The sequence below is a fragment of the Apteryx mantelli genome, chromosome 3 (assembly GCF_036417845.1).
Source record: "Apteryx mantelli isolate bAptMan1 chromosome 3, bAptMan1.hap1, whole genome shotgun sequence".
Taxonomy (NCBI): domain Eukaryota; kingdom Metazoa; phylum Chordata; class Aves; order Apterygiformes; family Apterygidae; genus Apteryx; species Apteryx mantelli.
Genome location: NC_089980.1, coordinates 97,862,675 through 97,885,645, shown reverse-complemented (window position 1 = coordinate 97,885,645; position 22,971 = coordinate 97,862,675). Strand labels below are relative to the sequence as shown.

The 22,971-nt window shown below is 40.4% G+C and overlaps 1 protein-coding gene across 9 annotated transcripts in view; it reads left to right on the top strand.

Moving 5' to 3' along the window:
• The window catches only part of ANKRD6 (ankyrin repeat domain 6), a 135,118-nt gene that overhangs the window by 63,258 nt on the left and 48,889 nt on the right, over nucleotides 1-22,971 (top strand). For 7 of the 9 annotated variants that reach the window (XM_067293993.1, XM_067293996.1, XM_067293994.1 and 4 more), the window contains one exon: nucleotides 12,952-13,090. The gene's annotated coding sequence lies outside the window, so the exon portion shown is untranslated. Of the gene's footprint in view, nucleotides 1-11,851; nucleotides 11,907-12,816; nucleotides 12,847-12,951; nucleotides 13,091-22,971 lie in introns of those variants that run through there. The other 2 variants (XM_013948900.2, XM_013948901.2) reach the window with 2 other exon arrangements.

The following is a 22,971-nucleotide window of genomic DNA, read 5'->3' as shown; positions in this document are numbered from 1 at the left end:
TTTCCTTTTGTTGGGAACCACCTTCCTCCTTATGACAATTTCCCTTTTCCCTACCATAACAAACATAAGGTGGCTGCAGTCTTTTTGGGGGGCCTCTTGTAACTTGTCGTCCTTTCTTCAGTGTTAGGAGCTTGCCTTGCATCCCTGGCTGATGGCCAGCCACTTCTGTCCCTACTTGGCACATCTTGACATGAACACCGGGATGGTTTCTCCTAGGCTGTCGCTTGTGCTGAGGAGGAACTACCTGAAAATGTTGGGGATGCTACCTTGGCAGCCACATTCAGAGCCTCCTGCTTGCTTTGCTGTGATACCCACAAAAAGGTGGTAACAAAGAAGTTTCCAGGATGTGTGTATTTTTAAACTGATCATAGGGTAATTTCTGAATCTCTCCAATCTGTGTTTGTCCGTTCATTTGTTGCCTTTTGTTTTTCTCTCAAATCTTGGGCAAGGATCGTTTTATGTTCTGTGTTTGTATAGTCACTGCAGAGTGGTGAGGGCTGCTGTGTGCTACATGAATACAGTTCAGTGGTGGTTATAAAAAATGATCAGCTGTCTTGGTAATAACATCAAACTTGACAGTTGTGTGCAGGGTTGGGGGAGTAGGGATAATTAAACCTTGGTTTTCTTTTTTTGCCTTCCGGATGCCCTCCTTGCAGTTCTGTTACTGGTTTTAGCGGTTTCTGTATAAAAAATGAGGATGTGTGTTTGTCTTTCATAGTCAGTAAACCTGCTTTACAGATTGCAATCATGTGATGCTTCTGTCCTTTCATATTTCTGTAACATAAATGAGCTTGTAAATCTGTTGGCTTCATTTCACCTAGGAGCTATCTGTATTTGTTCTCAGGTATGCTCTAAGTTCTGTTGGTTGCTGTTGATTTGGAGAAGATGTCAAAACAGAAAACAAGGGAAAAAGCGATGGAGCAATAGAAAAAGGGCAGAAAGATACAAGATTTCAGAGAAAGATTCTGGAAGTGCTGGGATGAAGGCAGCTGAAGATGACACCAAATATTAGCTTTCTGTTAATAAAGGGCATCTTTTTATTTCAGGCTAATTATAATTTTCTGAAATTGAATAGCAGCCTGATTCAGACTGATCTGTGCAGGAAAATAAATATTTTGATGATAATTATAAAAAGTAGAAGGGCTTAATCCAACGGTACCACTAACTTAGGTTTTTCAACACACAGCTAATGATCTGGACCTAAGTTAAAATACTTTAGTTTGTTTCTTTAAAATACACACTCTTACAACTTTTCTTTTGCCATTTTTTTGATTTTTTTGATTTGTGTTTTCAAACTGTCTTCCACCGGTAGTAGGTAGGGAACTGGTGTTTTCCCCTCTGGCAGCACACAAGTTCCAACCGTGTTTCATTAAAGATTCCAGAGTAAATTCATTTAGATCAGTAGTTTCTAGGGACCACTTGTAGGTGCATGATATATTAATTGTACATTTAAAGTGTATTTTGTAATATGTAAATGAAATGATAAAAGAGGAAAATATCTTGTTTGATCTTTTGAATTAAAGTTAAGTTCTGTGCAGGAAATAAAAAGCGTTGATCAGAATCTCTACAACGAAGGGGGAGACTGTGAGAAGCTTAGGGGATGCGGCACAAAGGAAGGAAGGTAAAGTATTGTATTAGCAAGCAGATTTAACACCAGTGACTGACAGGAGACTGGATTTGAGATGGAGGCCTGAAAAGATAGAAGCAGAACAGAAAGAAGAAAAAGAACATCCCAAAGAGATAGTAGGGTCACTTAAAAATGGCAAATGAGATCCTTTACTATTCAGTTTTTTTGATGTTTTTAATTATTTTTTAATCTTTGATTTATTCTTAATACCTCAGTTTGTAATGTGGGGAAAAAATGGATATACTATGTCTGCCTCCTCAAATGTTATGTAATATTCATGCTGAAAACAGCCTTGCATATAAAGATCAAACTGTATTTATTCAAATGTAAAGGAAGTACCTTACAGTAAGAAAATTAGTCTTACCATGGTTGCCCAAAACTCTATTACAGTGGAAGATGAGGTATGAATAAAAGCCAATTCAATTCATGGTCTCCCAGGTGAAATTCATGTTCGTGGAAGAGAGAGGCTGAATGTGTTTTCTTCTCTATGGAAGTCTGTTTTCTGACAGCTTGCAAGGATGGAAACTGGGGAGCAATTCCAAAACAAATTTTTGAAGATAAGTAGTCCAGATGAGTGTATTTTGAAGGAAATTAAAAGGCTACTAAAGAAAAGCAAGTTTTCTCCTCGAGTCACTCTCACTCTGCAATGTGAAGTACTACAGTATTATTCTGCCATACTTCAGCCATCTGATTTGTGACCAGGGCTGTTTTGCTCGAACTTCCAGTTTTGGATACTTAATTGTTCACAGATGGTCAGGTAAAGATTGCAGTTTTGATAGGGACTGAAGAAGTTTGAAAACACTGACCTGAATTTCGAAGTCATCCTTGCTTTTCATTTGATGATTGATGCAGCAAGCAATGGTACTGGAAGCCCATGTGAATAGTGCCTGTCCTTCAGCTGCCTCTTCTTTATGCAAGGTACTGGGAGGTGTAGTACTACTCAGTACTGTCTCCCGTGTCGTTTCAAATGGTAAGCAACAAGTGCAGTATGGCAGTTTTTACCCTTTTTCAGTTTAAACAGCAAGTAAAGGTACCTGATCATTTGTGCCTTTTCAGCCCCACTGCAGTGTCTCAAAATCATTTGTAAGTATTCCAGCAAACCTGGGGACTCCAGGTGGTGCCAGGCTGCTTCAGTCTCACCTCCACAATAGCCTTCCTCAAACCAGAGGTTAGTGGCACAGAAGTGGTTGCCAAGACTATCAACATTAAGAAATGATTTACTGAGCAAATGGCCTAGCAATTACTTAAGAGTTACAGGTACTTTTCCCATCCTTAGGAAAGGCATTAACAGTCTCTACCAATACTAGTTCCATTATTTCTCTGCTGGATTTATCTAGCAATAAAGGGCATATATATCTGGAGCAGAACTTCCTTGTGCAAACTACGTACGTGCTTAAAGGGGCAGAATAGAAAACTGTCCATGTAGGAGTCAGATTCAAATGTGATTTGTAAAATAACAGATAACATATTCTATGTATATGAAAGTGTTCCTTAGGAATCATTAAGATATTAACTACCAGCTATGTTTTAATTTTCTGTGTACCGATGTAGGCTTGCAGTGTGAGTTTAATACAATTTGGAAAGTTTTTTGTGATCTGTTTGACTGGACTTGAGAGGAGGAGCTGTTGTGAATTTATGGTAAACTGCTTTTTGTACCTGGGAAAAATGATATATTACACCTACTTTTAGTAGCAGGGTTTTACCTGGTACTTGGGGGCTAAATAAGTGGAATTGTTTAGCATTTTAGCTTTGTTTACTGTGCTGAGAAAATATTCATTCTTTCAAACCCTGGTGGTCATGGATAAATGCTGTGAGAGAAATACGGATTCTTTCTGAGGCTGCCTTGTAAGCTGGTAACACTGAGGGACCATTATATGCAGCTAAGAGCTCACATCTTACTGATATTGTGTATTATTCACTTTTAATCAAGGTGTCTGTTTCCAACGCTTTGTTCAATAGTTATCTCTGAAGAACTGAGAAGATTAAGTACCATCCTTCTTATGGTGCAGAACTGATGTCTCTTTTGTTTTAGAGTCATACTTTGCTTTACTGACAGAAATAAATATAACTCTGTACTCTTACTAACTATGAGAAAGTACTCGAGAAACTGTCCTGGAATATGCAGTTGTAGCATATTTGTTAGTGGACCTGCAATTGTGACCACAAGCTTTTCAGCAAAGGCACTGAAAAAGCAGAGATGATAGTGGCAGAATGAAGGGGAAAAAGTTGACCTCTGCATTCCAGCTGCATTTGCAGTTCAGAAAGCTGTTAGAAAAGCCATTATTTTATTTTTACATTGAGCAGGTTTAAAATAGACTCATTGAGACTGATGGTACTTTCTGAACTATTTTCATGGAACCAAATTTCAGATTGTAGGTAGCCTTTAACAAATAATATGTAAGTTAGCAGCATGTTATGGTAATATGGTAAACTGTAGTTTGCATTCTAGATATTAATTGCCATCTGAACTATTCATGTAGGTGTAAAATTAGTTCTGTTAGTTCAGGTGGGAAGTATACAGTTTCCAAGGAGTAGAGATAAGAAATAATCTACCCAAGTGAAATCATGTTAATTGTGTTCCTGATGAATCTGGTGGGATGAATGGGATGGCATAGCTAATAAAAATACAATTTAATTAGGCTTTCATTCTACAACACTAATGTTTCTGGTTTGCTTGTTATTTTTTAACAAGGAACCTACTGTTTTTCCGGTTCCCAAATGCATTTGGAACAGCATGTAGCCTGTGCTCCTTTGTAGAGTCTCTGAGATATTCTGGGAATCTGTTTTCAGGGTACGGCAATTGTGCCTGAGTAGAAATAATGTGTTTATTCGTCCAAGGAGGAACAACAAAAAATGGAAACGAATTGAGCATTGGTATCTTCTAATGGTGTTCAAAACTTGGGGGTTACCAGAAGGAGGAATCTGCCTCATTTGATGAAATAACTGTGTGGTGATGGAAGTATTCTGATTGCTTTTATGGGGACAGCTGCTCTTATCATACCTACACACCTGGAAGTAAGTAGAGCAAGGAGAGAATTATGTGAATTCAGTAATAACATGAACCTACATGATCACTGTTACATCCCCTGTAGTCTAGCTTTTCCTAATACTTGTGCACTGACTTTGTAGAATATCAAGTCTTAACAAGACGGTAAAAAAATTGTAGGAAATAAATGTCAGGTTAAATATTTCTGATAGATATGGGATGCTAATTATATTTGGTACCTTTAAAAATTAAAATGTATTTGAATTTAAGAGGCAGAATACTTGTGCTTGTATTTTGTAATAATGTCTGTTTCTATGTGCTTGTGTCATCATTAGGGTTAGGTGGCTTAATCTACAGTAGACTTATAGGATGTTGGTTGGCAGCGACTTCTTGAGTACTTGTGCTTCTTTTCCCTTATTATATCATCTTCCACTACTGCGAAGAGTCTGGCATTGCTGTCTTTATAACCACCCAAGTTACCTCTCAAGCAGTTGTAGGTTGCTTTTATATCAGCCCTTACCCTCTTCTTTGCTAGATTAAACAAGACCTGCTTGCTCAACCTCTCCTTGCAGGTCATATACTCTAGGTCCATGACCCCTGGATCCCTTCCAGTTTCTCAACTTCCTTCTTGAACTGGGGGCCCAAAACAGGGCACAGTATCCCAGGTATGGCCTCAGAAGCAATGAATAAATAACTTACCTTGATCTGCTGGTTGTGTTCCTACTAATGTAGTGCAGTATGCAGTTTGCCTTATTCACAGTGGAACTAAATTGTTGGCTTGTATCAAGCAGGTTGTCCACTGTTGCCCCTAGGTCCATTAGGAGGGCTGTTGCTCAGCCAGTCAGTTCCCCACCTGTCCAGGTGCGTGGACTATTCTGCCCCAGTACAGAACTTCACGCTTCTCCTTGTTAAGCTTCATGAAATTTCCATTGGCTCAGTTCTCAAGTTTCTCATCGGCACTGTGCTTTTTAACAAGTCAGCCATTCCCCCAATTTAGTAGCATTCACAGCTATGCCAACGGCACATTTTGTGCCATCATCAGGGTCTTGTATATTAAACAATATGGGCTGCCCTGGTATTGACCCCTGCATACTTTGCTCATTACTGGCCCCCAGCTGGACAGTGGTTCATTAGTTACTAACCTCTGAGCCCAGCTGTACAGACCATTTGAATCTATCTATCAGGCTGTTCATCCAACCCATGCTTCCTTAGCTTCCCAGCGAGAATGCTGTGGGAGAAGTGGTTGAAGCTTTACTAAAGCCAAGGTATGTTACGTACACCACTCACCCCTGTGCACCCCCAAGGCCTCTCAGTCTGTTGTAGAAGGCAGTCTAGTTGGTCAAGCATGGATTGTCTTTGGTAAATTTGGGTTGGCTGTTCTTGATTTACCTTCTTGTCCTTCACATGCTTGGACATGGTTTCCAAGAGGATGTGGTCTGTGATCTTTCCAGGGACTGAGGTAACCTAACAGGCCTATAGTCACCTGGGTCTGTTACCCCTGTCTCTAGACAGGTGGGAACATTAGCCTTTATTCAGTTATGATGGACTTCTTCCACATTGCCTTGATTTTCTGTAATGATAAATGGTCAAACAGCTCTTTCAGTACCCTTAAGTGAACCCCACCCCATCCATGGATCTGAATATATCCAGCTTATCTAAGTAGTCCTTAACTCTGTTGCTGGTTGGTTACTGCTGTCCTTCCCAGACTGTGCTGGTTCACACAAGGGCCTGGGAGCAGGTTTTGCCTGCAAAGACTGAAGTAAAAAAGAATTTGAATATGTCAAGCTGTCAGTAGGCTGAATCATCTGTCAGTAGGTTGTCTTCTCCTTTCATTAACCGACTAACAATTTCCCTGCACTTACTTTTGCTACTAATACACAAAACTGCTGTTCTGAGAGGAGCAGCAGTTTAGCAGGGCTTATGAGCAAACAGACTCACTCAGAGAGTCTCAGAGTAGCGACTACAATTTTCTAAACTGGATACCAAAAATCAGACACCCAAATTTGTAATTTAGGGACTTGAACTATTTGATTTTTATTTTCAGCATGCTAACTACCAGCATCAGCTCCTGTTAAGCTAAAATATGGAGCTCTAGAGACGTGTTGTACTATAAAGCAGCTAGAATAAATGAATAACAGCAAATAATTCTTTTTACGTGATTTGTGAAAACAGCCTGTATTTTGATTTCCCTCACTTAGCCCAGTGACAATAAGAGATATTTATAGTGTGGTAAAGGAACCAAAACACAATTTAAAACTTGAAGCATTATATAAACAGGAGCTTGAACAGCCAACATTCATATAGTTGCAAGAACTTCTTAAAAGTGTGACTAATTAGTAATGACTTAAGTTATACAACAAGGATAAAAGGAGTTGAACTAGGGTCTTGTTAAATTAATCTCTTCTTGCAGACTGTGAATTGAATTACAGTTTAGGTTCACCCTTGTTCCATTTTGAATTGTCAACAGTTCATGTGTGGGTGGATCATACTGGAAAAGAAAGTCTAGATTTATGCTGCGAAGAGAAAAAGTCAATTTGAAGTATTTTTATTAAATGCTAGTCTGAATAGGATCGGTATGATAGTTGGATTAAAAGCCAAAACCAAATTCCCCAATTTTGTTTTGTTGCAACTTGTTCAGCTGAACTTGGTTTTCCTCAGAAATGCTGTAGGTCTGCACTGACCAGGTCACCTCATGCAGTGCAGGCTGCTGCGCCCAGCAGCCAACTGAGGTAATGGGAGAATATGTGGGATAAAATGTTTGGGTTTCGACCTGTCAAGCCTTGTTAACTGGACATGAAACTCCCAACCCTTGGTTCCCTTTCTGATTTCCTTCATACCAAGAGACATACCCGCTCGCTTGCTGTGAGTTACACTGCCTGTACCCCTCCTTGGGGCTCTGCCAGGCACAATTGTGTCTTTTATTCTTCCAACCTGCTGTGCTTGGTCTGTAGGGTCATCTGGCTGGAGGGATGCCTGGCGTTGAGCCGTTCAACAGGGAGAAATGCCATAAAGCAAGATCCTGCTTAGGCGACTTCCTGCCCCAGCACGATCAAGGCCTGTAGCCTTCCTCTCTGTGGTGGTGGTATTGGCTTTTTCCCGGCTGCATGAGCTCTCCTGTCAAGCACTTTGCTGTGTTGAGACTTGATGCATCAAAGCAGAAGCAGCTTGAGAGGTTGGTGCTTACTCTAAGCGCATCTGGGCCCAGCAAACCCATCTACTGCTGCTTTAATTGAGTTGTGGTTATCTTCTGTATCGAAACAACCACCCTTCATGTTTATATGAGGCCTCTAGGAAATGAACTATGGTTTCATGCCTGTTCATGACTGCATAGATTGCAGTCACAATCTTTAGAAGGGGAAAATTATTTTAAGCACAAAGGTTGTGTCTGCTCAGTATAGCTATTGTGGTTCTGCTATTTTCTGCCTTTTACTTGCTATCAATAGCTAGTATTTTTTGTACTTATTTATGTGATTGCTAGAGGGTCAAATTCCACATTTTGAATTGGTTACAGAATTGTAAGTTGAACAAGAAACTTGGACTAAAGATTTAAAGAGTAGTATCTAAACTCCCTATTGACACTTTAAGGAGCTGCTGGGACTTCACTCCATCTTAACAAAAAGAAATAAAGTCAGGCTTCTACCTGAGTTTGTTAATGGTAAGAAAGGTTCTTGGTAGTCACAGAGGTCTTTTAGCAATTTCTTATAGGACAGTAAATGCCCAACAAGCAACTTGAACAGTGCTGTGAAAAATTCTGTGTCCAAGAGGGGGATGTGAGGAAGGAGAGCTGCATAGCTATTTTATTCTACTTTAGCTAATACTGATAAGGGCTTTTTTTCCTAATTTTCCTGGTAAGGGATAAATTTCCTAATAAGGGATGAATTACCTTATGGTTGCTGTGTTTTATGAGTTTTTCTTTCCTGCCCAAATATTCCCAGTCCTCGTTACTTCAGTGTCCAGCTTCAGCTTCCTATATAGGAGGTGAACTAGGAGGAAGATGAGAGCAAGCTGCCCTTCAGGCCCTTGTTAGGGTGTGTGTAGATGCTCAAAATGTAGATGATGTGGGTGCACACACTCCATGCAATGAACATTATATATAAACAGTATTCCTGAGAGAACTGCAGGGACCCCTAAGTGACTGTTTCTTATTGACTGCTGCTGATGTGCACATAATATCTTTCTGAGACTGGCAGAGCACTTCTTGAATCCCAGAGGTTCCTCATCACCTTGTTTCAGTTCCAGCATTACAGCCTTACCGCAAAAAAAGGTGCTTGCGTTTTTTCCATAAGTCTGCAATAACTTTCAACAATGGGAAATGCTTGTCAGCCTTACCAACAAGATTAATGCTCGAATATAGGTCTTTATAATCAATATATCTAGATAACAAATTGGTTTACTTACAGAGGTTTAGCTCTGGCTGCTTCAGTATCCTGCAGATGAGAATATGTTGTTTTCCTTACAAGATTTTATGAAGCACAGACTTTGGTCAGGACTAAATGTAATAATTTTCCTCTGTTGGGAGCTACCAAGTCCTCAAAATCTTCTTCCATATATTCTAGTGTTTTCAGTGTTTGTCTTAGAATTCCAAGCGACTCCAACGGAGCCTCTTCCTTCCATAAACTGCAGGAGTTAATCGTCATACTTCTTCCCCCCCCCCGGTTACAGAAGTGTTGTATGTGATTGGTAAACAACTAACTTCACCTGGGACTGACACTTACGGCAGTGAAAATAAAAAAACCTGGGGAAGCGACTTTCCTTCTTGATTCACTGCTGCTGCGGGCAGCTGTAACCGTGGCCAACTGCTGTGCCCCTGCCAGATGGGCTGCAGCCTCCTGCTGCTTGGGGTGGGCTGCACCAGGATGCTGCAATAGGTCTCTGCCTGCTAGAAAACAGAAGGTTGACTTAAGTAGAGCCCTCATCTTTTAGAGTCTCCTCTAAGTTACATCAAAACAGAGACCGTGTTTGAATATGCAATATAACTGGACTTGACCACAGTACTTTACTTTGACATCTCTGCCATGCAGGTGGTTTGTAGCTCTGCAAAAGGTGTTGTGGAAATCAAGGTAATGCAAAAAATGAAAAATTTTTATAACTGGTGTTCGAGCTGCAGACATGTTCTGTAACAATAGATATTGCACTTGGCAATCAGCCCAGCTGTAAACCAACTAGCGTCAGGTGGAGAATGCTCTATTAATTCTTAATTTCAATTTATTAGGAGGCATAACAGTTCCTGCTACTTGTTGAACTGCCACAGATTTTTCTGTAACTTACTGTGAAATAAGGCAGAATTCAGACTTCTCTCAAATTTTATTCTGATCTGTTGGGTTTTTTTCCCTTGCTCTCTTCTTAAAGAAAATACATTGAGAGGAAATGGTGTCAAATTCAGAGACTCTTGAAATAGCTCTATCCAGTTGTAATACCAACACTGAATCTGATCTCCTGTTGGGTGCTCTGTTTGATTGCTTCCTTTCCTGAAGCGAGATGAAGAAACATTCCAGGGAACTGGCAGCACTGAAGATTTGTTTACTTAAAACTCTATTTCTTGAACTCACCCAGGTATATAAGATAGGAGGTTAGCCTTGCCAACTGACAGGTATTTCCATGAGGAGTGACCAATAGGAAAAAGAAGATGTAAAGTTCTTTTTTCTTACCCTTGAATCACTGCAGTCCCACTGACAGCACAAGGTTGTATTTGGCTGAGCACTGTAACCTGTCATTAGAAGAAACCATTGCATATCTGCTGAGCCCTGCCCAGTACTTCTCATACTTGTGCTGTCTTCTCCAGCTGTTTGTTCAGCTTCATGATGAACCAGCTCTGGGACTTTGATTAGTGTTAAAATCTTAACTGTTTTATTTCCTCTGCCAGGTTATTTTTTTAGCAAAATCAGTTTCCCTATCCAGTTTATATAGTCACACAAATACAAATGCTTGTTTAAAACAGCAGTGCAAGTGTTGGTACTCCCTTACCCTTGGGGAAGAGGGGCATAGAAGACAGCCCAGCCCTACAGCACAGCAGCCAGCGGGAGGATGCCATCAGTAAAAGGACCTCGGTACCTTTAGTGCAAAGGTAGCAACCGCTTCCCTCATTGCCATTTGAATCATTAGGCACTATCCAGGCGAAATGCTGCTGCCTCCAAAGATTCTGGAGTGCTACCTGCATGTGCCCCAAACCCCAAGTACCAAGTGTGTTGCGTGGTACATTCTGCTGCAGCGTAGCTTACTGTGTGCATTCCCTCTTGCAGAGTTCTGTAAGGCTACTCACCTAGTGTTGCTGCAGTGTTTTGTACTGGGGGGTTAAGTAACTGTGGAGGTATTTTCTACTTGCATGAGGAAGTGGGAATAGCTTTAATTTCAGTGACTACATGACAACTCTAGGTCTCGCTCTGTACAGCTTTGTAGCCTGACTTGGGTTCTTTGATTCATTCTTTTCTGTAGCTGTTTTGTTTTACACACGTGTGCAAATGTTTGTGCAATTTAAACAGTCCTTTCACCAAATCATGGGAAGCAGTGTAGTAGAAGCTGCATTAATTTACACCAGCTACAGGGGTCAGCTACATGTTTAAGTATTTTCTTTGAATTTGTGATGTCAGAAATTGAAGAAGATTTGAACATATATTTTGTGTGAATAAGACAGTGCTCTATCTTCGTGGTTATAATATAACATAGATTACTTCTCTGTCACCTTCCTGCCCCGCCCCCAAGTATAAAAAGTCTTAATTCCTACTCTTCTAAAGTTACAAAATGTTTTACCTGTGAAATGTTCGTTCTCTTTGCTGGGTGTAGGAGGTGGGGTAGGAAACGTGTGATCCTCAAACTATGTTTCCGTAGCATGAGGATAGGCTTCAGAAAGAGAAAGGAGTCACTTTTCTCCCCGGTGTGGCCATTGCAGTTTAGAGGTGATAGCTGAGCAGACTGTATACTTTTATGGCTTGCTGTTTTAACGGCAGCCCTGTCTCTGGCGAGTCCTTGCCTCTGCATCAGGGATTTTAGGCAGGGAGCAACAGTCCCTTGACTTGCTGGAGTGGCAGCTCGTCCCTGCTCTTTCTCCCTTTGTGCCTTAGGGAGGCTTCTGTGACTTGCTTCGCCCCTTCGCGGAGCTGCCATGTAGCAAGGCGCTGCTCAGCCTCTTTACATTTGAAAAGGAAACCACAGTGGAGACGCTCCTCATTCCTCCCCTGAGTGCCTGCAGTGCTGGGGAGAAAGGGAGCAAGGCTTTGCCCAGGGAAGCAGGAGGATCCAGCAGAGGAGTGAGCAGTGCCTGTTCCTCGTGGATGGAAAGCCGGCAGCCTTTTGCTGGTAGGTTTCTCTGTAAATTATAGAGAAAGAGCAAGTTTCGCTTGGCATAAGAAGTAGAAGGAATGGGTGTAAGCGAAGTCACAGAGCATCAGTGCTAGAAGAAAGGGGGGGCTGCTGGGTTGGCTTCCTCCCCCATCCCGAGACAATTTGGCGTGTGTGCTGTGGGCATGTGTGCGTGTGTCCTCGTGAAAGAAAGGGAGCGTGTGTACAGACGGGTCTGCCTTGACGTTCCTGGAGAGTTTGGATGATTTCACAAGCTGTTCACTGATGGCGTTTGAGGTGTGCAAGGCTCAAGAATTGAACTTGTGACCCAGAGACTGTAGACACCTGCTTGTCTTGGCAGTACCGGCCTGTTGGGCTTCTCACCTGTTCTTTCTTCTGCCGGCTTGCAAATACTTCTAAGTGGTAGCTATGTAGCTTTCCATGTAGTATAAAGATGGTCTGGAGTTGAGAATGGATCTGCTGGCTTCAGAAAGGACGTAGCAGTGACAGAGCAACACAGAAAACGCAACGAAGGGGAGCTAGTAAAAGTGTTTGTGCAAAGAGAATAAGAGAAGAATCACAGGCTGAAAATGAACTTCAGAGAATACTCCTGAGTTCTTGTAGCTAGTGAAAAATTTACTCGCCTAAGTTTGTTTAGGTGCCATGACTGATACTGAGTATCTGGAACTAGGGTGATAGCATAATGTAACAGATACTAGAGGGAGAGGCAGAATGGCTTTTTTTCTGATTTTATTAATTTGTCATGTGATTTCTGGGAAGTTGCAAAGGTCTTTGTCTCATTTTTCCTTGTTTGTATAATTGCGCAGCTCTCATTGCTTTGTGCTTTCAGAGATCAGTTAGCGGGAACCAAACTGGATAGCCATAGTTGTAAATTTGTTTCGTTTGTAGTGGGAAGTGGCTGCGAAAACTTCAGGAGAAAATGACTGGTTTTGCCCAGGTGTATTCAGGAAGTTGTATGTTGCAAAAGTGTTGGTGTTAAGTTTCTTTACTCCTCAGTCTACTTTGATGCTCCTCCATTTATTCTGTGTTTCTCCTCACACAGATGCAGCGTTCCATACTTGCTGTTGCTGCCAGTCTGGAAAGAGACTGAAGTTGGTATCCCGTTTGTCCCCAGCCAGCGGTTGCTCTGCAAGACATAACTTATAAAATGTTCATCAGAAGAAACTGATAGATCCTTAAGAGTGAGTAAAAAAGGAAATTTGCTTTTTTTCCCTTTTTTCTAAAATGCATAAAAATAATGCCACGAAGAAACTTATTTGGAAATGTATTAAAGTTTCTAGGTAAATACAGAGTGGGAGTGGCTGAGGTTTTACATGAGGAGCCAAGTTATAGTATTTACATCACACTGCTACATCCTTTGCAACATGTAGTTCCTTGCCTCCTTTGCTATCCATTTATACCCCTGTTGAACTCTATTTCTAAGGGCTAGTGGCACAAGGCTAAGGAATTAGAGCGTCAAGTAAAGCATTGCATTGGAGTGGGAATTCCCTAAGAGGTTGGCTCCTAAGAAGGAAAACTGGTTTGTCAGGGAAAAGATCACCTAGGAGGGACCAACTGCTGGGGCTGATATGAAGACACCATGGGAAAAAAAGCATATGTCAGGAAAGGAGATGTTCTGTTTTGTGGGCCATGTTCACCAGCTCAAGCAGGGGAGCTACTGCAGAAATGAGAAGTGTGTCCTGGCCTGTCTTCTCCAGGACACAGCCAGACAACCAGAGTTTCTAATGGAAGTATGAGGCAGAGACAGAAAAAGTGTTCAGGGTGTTTGCTGTTTTCTTGGTGATTTTTTTTAATTGTCTTTTAATTTTGAATTGTGAATGACTGTGTTGAGAAGCCTTCTGCAAAGCACATTCTTGTGTGTATTATATACTGCAGCTACCTCTTAGCCTTCAAGAGGTGAACTTGTAGAACTAAAGGATTACATGACCAGTGGGATGTTACAGAATAGGAAAAAGCTGCTGAGGTGGCTCAAGGGGGATGGCTGTAGTTTCCAGGCCTTGCCTAAGTATTTGAACCAGGATACCCCTCCTGCCTTTCCACAGCTGAAGGGGCTCTGCCTATGGAGTCCAGCCCTTCAGGCTCAGTCACCTATGCTCTGCCCAGCTCAGCCAGGAAAAAACATGAGATTCAGTGCCTGTTTTCCCTCACAGCAGTGTGGGGAGTTTCCTATCTTGGAGTGCTTGACCAGCTGGGCTATTTGCCTAAGGTACATATATATTTTAGGATATTAAGTTTTCATGTGAGATGCAGCAGTACTATTTCCTGAACCTTGTGAAAGCAAGCTACATATCGTCTGAGGCTATCTTAACTGCAAATATCTTATAATGAAATAATTTTCCTTGATATATCAAGCCACCTACAATTCTGGTATACCTGAACAAAGAAGTAAAAAAACCAACCTTTGCAAAAATCCCCACAATATTAAAGCAATGCTGGACTGAGCGATATGTTGTTAGAAACCTATATTGCAACTATTTATTTTATATATTCCATTCTTCACTTAAAAAGGAATCACAGCTACATGAATGCTTAAGCAGAATAAACACTGAGGCACAGGAATGCATTGTGATATACTGAATTTTTAGATAGATGGACCCTGCAATGCTTTCTATTGCTGTAGAAGACTGTGTTCTTGACAATTTATGTGGGTTTGCATACAATGCTCACCATTTCTGTGGTATACAAGCCAGGACTGCAGTGCTGGAAGGAAAGGAAGAAGACGAAGGACTGACACCTGAAGAAATAGTTCCTTCAAATTTTTAGACTGTAGAGTTCTCAATGTAAAAAGCCCAAACACTTTGTTAAGAAAGTACGATTTCCTTAAAAATGAGATCTGTATTTATACATGCTTGTGTATTTGTGTCCATATGTAGGTATGTATATGTAAAATGATATTTTTGTCCTCTCAGCTACATGTAGATAGTGTATGTGAGAGAATAGGGAAGGGAAAAAGCATTTTCTTTGAGCCAGAATAACTGAAGAATGTAATTCTGTACTATTCGTTAACTGATAAATTGCTGATGGATATAGAAATGAGCTGCAGGTCTGTCACATATATATACATGCATGCATACACATGTAAATGTGATATACGCAGAGAGAAATAACCTACCTTTCTCCAATTAGCTTATTTCACATGAGAGAAAGTTGCATGTAGGGACTCTAGGAGGATTTTGAATAAGGTACATGTGTGATGTGATATAATACATTCTTTCCTGAGCTGGTCATATGAAGCATCTTGCTGTGCACTGTGTACTGGCTGGAATGAGATTCGTGATGATTCTTGGATCTTTCAAGAGTTAGTCTGAGATTAGCTCTCTAGAAAACCCTGTCCTCTGCACAAGGAAGGACTTTCCGGGTGGTAAACAGTTTTATTGTTTCTGAGAAGTAAGGCCCTTGCAAGGTAGTCCTGATGCTGGAGGATGTCTGGGCTTGTGGAATCATAGCCAGAAGCTGCTTAGGGCTTAGAAAATAATATCTGAGAATACAGTGTTATAGCTGAAATCCATTCAGAAGACAAGTCATTACTGAAATTTGCTGTTATATTCTGGACCGGTTGATTTTTGCATTTTTTCCCAGTCTGAGTGTTCTAATTCTAAATGAATCACAATGATGTGATGTTGATGGGAGATGTCAGGGTGAAACTGGGCAGAGGCAGTCCTCTAGCAAATTGCAGAAAGCAGAGTGTTTCTCACACATACCATGGATAGGATTCATTTAATCTAATTTCAGGTGTTTATAGTGCAGTATCTGAGATGAAGTTTAATGATGTAAGTAGTTTTGGAATGTGATTCATCTGACATAGTTGAACTGTATTTTAGGATGATGTGAATTGTGTCCTTTGACAAAAAAGGAGTCTAGCCAAGTAAGTCAGTGGTGGATGCCTACACTGCCCACTGGACCCTTTTCTTTACATCTGGTGTCATCGTGGTATCCAGAGAACCCCTGAGTTCTGGATGGTCTTGAAAATTTGTGTTCAATCATCCATGGTCAGAAGGGGCAGGTAGTACTAAACAGTTCATCACAATTGCTTTCTTTTGCTCTCATAAATCTGAGATTCAGCTTCAGTCATCTATTAATGTTTTGTGAGGAAAATTATTTAATATAATGGAAGTAATAACTTTTGAACTATGTTATCCACAAATCTTAGCTCTGTGGTGAAACTTGCACATGAGCAAGAGTCTTAAAAAGTGTTAAAGTCTCCGAAAGACTTAAGAGGCTTAGAAGTGTTGTCCTTGCCACACAACCTCTGTAAGAATTCATGAAAATACAGGTCTGGTTTTTGCATGGATGACTGAGGGATCTGAATGAAAAAGATTTTTAATCTTTTTCTGAAGATGTTTTAGTCTAGTGTTAAATGTCATTGAAGTTGAAGTGAACCTGATTTTTTCTTACATTTATTTGGAAAGAGCTTCTCTTATAGAAGAGATGGTGAAAAGTACATGTGAGAGTCTTCCAAATGTGCATCATATAGGGCTAATCACAGACTAATTATGAGGGCAGCACTTGGTCAAGATGTTGGTTTCAAAGCTCTGTGCATGTGAAAAGAAGCAGAAGACAACAAAAAAGGTAGCAAGGAAACAGTAGGCAAGAATGCTGGTAATCTTGAGAAGAAACACGTGTGCCCTCTGGAGTAGTATACTGCAGAAGGGTGCTCATAGTGGAGATGTTTTGCTACTGTTTGAGTCTCACTATGTGAAAATCTCTGCCTTTCCATCTCATCCCAAGAGAAACCATTTAGAGTACAAGTATGATGAATTAGTCTTTTCTGTGGAAACTAATCTATGTTTAGAGCATAGCTTGCTGTTTTATATACTTTCATTTCCTCTGGATGAAGAAAAAATTTCCTTTTCTTATGATGTAAACCTTCACCCAATAACCATGTGTGCGATTTTAAGCATGTGGTTTATTTCATTGGCTTCAAGTGAGTACAGGAGTAAAATTTACATGTGCTTCATTATTTTGAGTGGATCAAATTCTTAGAATAGCTTTCCCCATCATGTGGTGTTGGGGAAAACATCTGTGAGTTGTGTTTTCTCTCCCTTTTATCACCAAAGCACAAATTCTCCTTTGTTTGTATGTGAGTATGGAAGTCAGCAGTCTGCAGCCAGTATCAAACTGAGCAAGATGAGAACCAGGACTGAAATTCTCAAAAGGTGGTAAAGGCGTCATGTTTTGAGGGGCATCTGTATCTGGAAATGAGCTGAAGTTAACCTCAAGGAAGCTGTTTTATAAATGCAACTTGTAAAACATTTTAGAGAAAAGGGTTTGGATCTCTGTAAATGGGCCACAGATATTCACTGGTTACTACAGGTTATTCAGGACAGGGCTGACTGTCCCTCACTAACTGTTGCCAGCCTTCTTGGTAATGATTGGAAGGCTGTACTGAGTTTCTGGCAAGGGTACTGAATGTCTGCTCAATAGCAGGCCCCCAGAAAACACTGAAAATGTGGCTGCATACTTATGAAATTAATATTACCCTGGTGACACTTTTGTGTTTCCGTGTTGGGTCAGATGGCAAAGATGGTTAAAACTGCCTTTGATAGATTGTGTATGTAGTCAGGGCACCTGATTCATGAATGTGTAATGGCCCTCCTTACACTCATTGTCAGTGAAGCAGAGCAGATATGTTAGATCTGTTACATTTACTGCAACAGGAATAATACAGTACTCACTGGCATCAATGTCTTATATGAAAAATTACTTGTGCAGTTAAGCTGTTATTTTAAAATGTGTTTCTTCTTGGTGGTGAAAGTCTTCATCTTTTAATGCTACAATTCCATTACCATGTTTGTTACTGAAATTTATAGGGGGTTTTGATTGCCAGACTTTGCAAAGCAGTATGTAGCCAAGGCGAGCCTAGAGATTCTGAAGGTGCTTCCTAGAGTGGAAGTAGTGGTGTTTTTAAGAGATATTGATAATTATTCAGTTTTCTAGACCTCTCCAAGAGACTGCCTAACCATTCAAAAGAATAGCATCAACCTTCTTCAGTGCAGCCCATCTGGGTTTAGCAACTGAATGAGAAAGCAAGACACCTGCAGAAAGCTTCTGAACTGATTTATGATCCTCTTTGAGGAAAGTGTATTTAGCCTACAGTGGTTGACTTTTTACAATTCACAAAGAGATTTATGAAGCAAATAATCCTTAAGTATCCTTCACCATTTGTTATGTATATATTGTCCTTGATGGATGTTATACTTAGCAGGGCCAAATCCTGCAGATATTTAATACTAGTTTTAATGCCTGCTAACGTAAATGTTAAAATCAGGTATACTATATATGGTTATGGGCAAGATGATACCTGCCTGAATAGACAAATCTTTTCTGTGTTCTCCCACTACACAAATACATTTGTTGGTGTCTGAAAATATGCAAAGTACCTTGGTTTCCTTCCCCAGCAGAGGAAGATTTCTCATAATAAGTTACAGAACTTTTCTCAAATGTTAACTTGAGAGCAAGTGTTACCTGGCAATAAGAGGTGCCTGGAGAGGGACCCCGACCCAGAAGCTGCAGTCTCACGTGATTGGTGCATTACAGAGAGCAGACTTCTAGTTAGCCTGGTGCCTTGTGAACTACAGAGCTGGTGGGAAGACGTAATTAGGGAAGACTGGTTAAAAGGAGTTGTGGGAGCCAGTCAATGCACTTTTGGTCTACAAAAGATATGCCTTCATAACTAGGAAGAAAGTGTCCCCTGAGGTTGTTTTAAAAGAAAAAAAGTAAAACCTATTTGTAATACAAGTTCATTTTGGGAGGAGGAGGGAATAGGGTGAAACCTCAGTAGATACATTTCATTGCAGCACTTTGGTCTTGCCCTCCTCAGCTTAAGAATTATGATTGAGACCTTTGATCCAAGGCCTGTGCCTGTGTTATTGGGGAAGAAATATTAACTGTCAATATTTAAGAAAAATGAGGGTCTTTTTTCCTAGTAAAGCATGCATCAATCACATGCTACCACCAGTGCAATTCCTTGTCTTGCTACAGAGTTTGAGCAGAGATTTTCCCCTATTCACACTGGCCAGAGTCTCTGCACCGGCTGCCTCCTATCCTTTGCAAGCTGACATGGAAACAAGATTGTTGATGCCACTTGGGTTAATAGCACCGTACTGTAAAGCAGCATAAACCTTGCGTGGTGCATTTAACCCTTTACAAACTGCATTATTTAAAATACTTTTTTTTTTTTTAAAAACCACCTTTGTTGTTTGTATTTGACTTGTATGTTATCTGGATGTTTGGGATTGATGGGCAGTAGTGGGGTACTACTAACAAAAGTAGATTAGTTTAATCATGAGAGGACTGCAGCATGCTGTAAAATAGGAAATAACACTCCCTTTCCTCCTCCTCCCTCCCCCCCAAAAAAAGAAATTTCCATGTAGAGAGTCTCTCTTTTACCATACAGAATGGAAAGAATGATGTTTATGGTTTTTGGCTTTGCAGGTTATTACTGCTTCTGTCCCTGCTGCTTGTGTAACTACCCAAAGCAACTCGTAAGTGGGCCTGTCAGGCTCCTCATGCTTAAATGTGTTTTTCTATTTTTCCTATTTCTGAAAAATAGAAACAATGTTTAACTGTTATTTCACAAATTGGGTGATGGAACAGCAATTACCCTTAAAGCTCTGCAGAAGGATGGAGTAGAGAGGAGATACATGTACTTTTGAAGGAGAGGAGATCAAAAAGGATTTGATTTTGGTTGTTCCTAAATGAACAGGGTCAAATTCTACAAAGATACTCATCTTTGTAGATGCCAAGTGCAGTTGCTCAGTTGTAAAAACTGATCTCTACTTCCTACAAGATAGGGAATGACTGATGAGGCTGCAGTGGAGGATCTGGGAGTGGTCTGGAAAGTGAGTTTGGTCTGTGTGATGCAGCTGCGAAAAAAGGCAAATGTGGCTCTGGGATGCAGTAAGAGTGCTGGGAAAGCAGTGAGAGAGAATTATTAACTGGAGGGTTGTCTGCAAATACTGTGCCTTGTTTTGAACACCAAACTTCAAAACAAGCATTGTAGAGAATGAGCAATCAGCACGCTGGGAAAGATGATCTAGAAGGGACAAAAGAACTTAAGTGTGGTTTAGTCTAGAATAGGAAGCAATGAGGGAAATGAGAGGAGAAGGGAAGGGGGACAGGGAAAAGGTTATGATAGCATTGGATATCTAAAATATTGCTGTAAAGAAAGCAGTGAAGAATTTTTCTCTGTGAACTCTGGGAGTAGGGTAAAAAGTAATCAGCTTAATTAGTAGCAATGCAAATTGAAGTAAATCTCAAAAAAAGCCTTTCTACTTGCAGGATATTGAAGCACTGGAACATGTTGCTTGAGGATGTTTGTAGTGCTCCCTTCAGTGGTGGCTTTAGGAACAAGTTAGGCAAATATTTCAGGCAAGATCGTCTAGATGAAATTAATCCTGCCTCAAGCCTCAGCCAGCCTCTTGGAAGCCCTTTGAGTGTTTTGTGCCGGTTCTGCTGCAAACTGCAGCCTTAAACATGAATGAACCAGCGTAGCTTTGCACTTTGTTGCTAGTTCTTTAACATGCAGGCTGTGTGGGTTGTGTGTAAAACCTGTATAAAAAGTAAAAGATGTTTACTTGAATTTTGAGGAATTAAAATATTTTATAAATAATGAAGAATGAAAGGTTTCACAACTTGGATAAGGAAACCTGGGTGCAACACAGCCCCTTTTAGGCTTGACTGCAGTCAAGTGCAAGTGGTTGGGGATGGGAAAGAAAAGTCAGGAGGAAGGGTAAGTGTGCAGAGAAATCATGCCACCACTGACAGGAATGCCAAAATGTCCCCAAGAAGCTAGTTCCAGTGCTTCAGTATGTCAAAGAAAGAGCGTGACTACCCAAAGTTGTAACTGCTTGAGCTTCATTACTCTGATATGAGCTGTTTAGAGAATAGTTCTGGAAATGAAAAAATGAGGTAGAAATTAGAATTTGCTTTATGGTGCAAATAAAAAAAAAAAAACTCATGGATTTAGCTTTCCAGCATCAGGAACTTCTGGCAGTGAAATAAACTCCCAGGCCAGAGTCTGTACACTGAGCCTCCCCTGGGCACTGATGAGGAATGAGCAGCTGCCAAATGAAAGACATTAGGGTAATGCAGAGAGGCAGCTCCTGTGTTTGCTGTTGTCTGAACATTAAGCGGCTACTGCCGTGCTACCAGAGATCTCCAACCTATAAGGGCACAAAAATGTGATTGACAGTCAGGGAGAAAGAATCTCAGGAGTATAATTAAAAGCTGTAAAGACCTTTTGCTGTAAGCTCTTCCAAGATTTCAGATAATTATAAAGTTACATCTCAACAATTCTAAAATACTGTTTTTAAGAAAAATTTTATTTGCTGACAAGTATTGTAGTAACTGTGAATGACAAGCCAAAAGGATCATCGTACTGCTTGTTACAAAGGCATTGCATGTTGCTTGCTCCACTGACACCAAAAGACACTTCAGAGAAAGGTGGAAGGCTGTATATTTGGCAGCAGCTACTAGTATTATTGTTAATAACTGGTGCACAACTTAGTTAAGCTGCAGCCAGTATTTCAAGTACACATTAGTGATCTGAGTAAATGTTAATTCTTGGGAAAATTAGATTAAAATATTGCCAACAAAATGGAAACTTAAGAAAAATGCAGAGTTAAGAGAGCTATGCAGAGTTAAGAGAGCTATCCTTGAACACTCAGAGTTTTGTCTAAGGCACTGCATATTCTTCAGTGTGCATTGGAAGAGAAAGCTAATATATTAATTCATGGATCTAAGCTATGAGAAATGTGATCCAAATTATGGAAAATGAAAATAAAACAAAGTTAGTGTGAAGCTAATGCAGAAAGATCTTTTAAATTGCTAGATCGAGTCCTTTTGGAAAGGTTCACAAGGGGTTTACAGATTTGAGAATGTTTTTCAGTTAATGTGCATTGTGGACATGCTGCCTCGATGATAATTTAGGGATAAATAGCTGGCAGTGAGGTGGGCTTCCAGCTTCCTGTTGTTTGCATGATCAGCACCTTTTGTTATGCACTTGCTACTTATTGTACACAGCGTTATGCATCTGTAGATGTGTGTGGGATTCAATGGGATCACCATCCATGAGCAAAGATCTTCCATGCTTCATTAATGTGAACAGTAATACATTAATAAATATGTTAGAGAAAGTTTAGAGGTCATTCTGGTGAAATTTTATGGGGAAAAAAATTAGGTGAATGTATAATTGTCTGGAGTGAAACACTTGACAGAATTGCAGCCTTCAACTGCCTGCTTATTGCCCTCGTTTCCATGCCATTATACCTTTACGTCTAAGAAATTATGTGAAAGCCCAGTCTATTTGCCAGGACAGCTAACAAATGTGTAAGTTAACACTTGTTGCAACTTTTTGTTTTGTCGTCTTTATGAACATCTTTGTGCTAGAATCTGGAGACCTTCCGTTTTTATCACATAGGATCCTGAGCAGTCCTGCAAGGACAGCTTTGGCTAATTAACTCTTAATAGCTGTTAACGTGGCGTAGAATTGAGCTGGTGATCCAAGGAGTGAAGCTTCATCCCCTTCATGTGCTGCAGGATAACCAAAAATGCTGAGCACCATGAGAACTGAGCAACATGGAGACTTCATTCACAAAAATGAGTGATGCCTGTTGAGATCATTTGCTACTTTTGGTCTAAACTCACAGATAGGATAGAATTGGATCTTTCAAAAACTATACTTTTTAAGCAGACTTTGTAGTCACTAAAGAATGGACTCTGTCCTTTCTAGGATCCAATCAGAGATGCTTTTAAGACACTGCCCAGTATTTGGAGACTGTTTTCAGGCTGCATTCATAGTCCACTTAGGCCAGAGGAACTCCTTTTATCTGAAGCAGGTTTTGGATCTAGCCCTAATACAGTTCTGCATTTGAATTGTGTCCACTTAGTTTTAGCCCATGCATAATGTTTTTGTGTGGGTATTACAGACAGCTTTTCAATGGAGGTGTTGGTGGATCTGTTTAGAAAGTGAAAATTATTGTCAGAGCTGTGCTGACTCAGAACATTACACTGCTGCCTCCACAGCAGTGTGTGACCTCTGCATTCACTTCCCCACAGACAT